A 562-nucleotide genomic window follows, 5' to 3' on the forward strand; every position below is an offset into this window, starting at 1 on the left:
AGTTCTAGGGTACATGTGCATAACGTGCAGGTTTGTTACATATGTATACTTGTGCCATGTTGCTGTGCTGCACCCATCAACTCGTCAGCACCCATCAACTCGTCATTTACATCAGGTATAACTCCCAATGCAATCCCTCCCCCCTCTTTCCTCCCCCCTCCCCATGATAGGCCCCGGAGTGTGATGTTCCCCTTCCTGAGTCCAAGTGATCTCATTGTTCAGTTTCCACCTATGAGTGAGAACATGCGGTGTTTGGTTTTCTGTTCTTGTGATAGTTTGCTAAGAATGATGGTTTCCAGCTGCATCCATGTCCCTACAAAGGACACAAACTCATCCTTTTTTATGGCTGCATAGTATTCCATGGTGTATATGTGCCACATTTTCTTAATCCAGTCTGTCACTGATGGACATTTGGGTTGATTCCAAGTCTTTGCTATTGTGAATAGTGCCGCAATAAACATTGCTTCTCGGCCTTTTGGCTGAGATCAAGTGTAGTATCTACCAACTTTTAGATCATACCTCCACATTTAGCTTCACTTTTCTCAACTAACTCACACCTTTT

At 44.0% G+C, this 562-nt stretch overlaps 1 pseudogene; it reads left to right on the forward strand.

The window, feature by feature from the left end:
• The first annotated feature begins 459 nt into the window (after positions 1–459).
• On the forward strand, positions 460–562 carry LOC112424759 (U2 spliceosomal RNA; annotated as a pseudogene).

Source organism: Macaca nemestrina, chromosome 3, assembly GCF_043159975.1.
Source record: "Macaca nemestrina isolate mMacNem1 chromosome 3, mMacNem.hap1, whole genome shotgun sequence".
Taxonomy (NCBI): domain Eukaryota; kingdom Metazoa; phylum Chordata; class Mammalia; order Primates; family Cercopithecidae; genus Macaca; species Macaca nemestrina.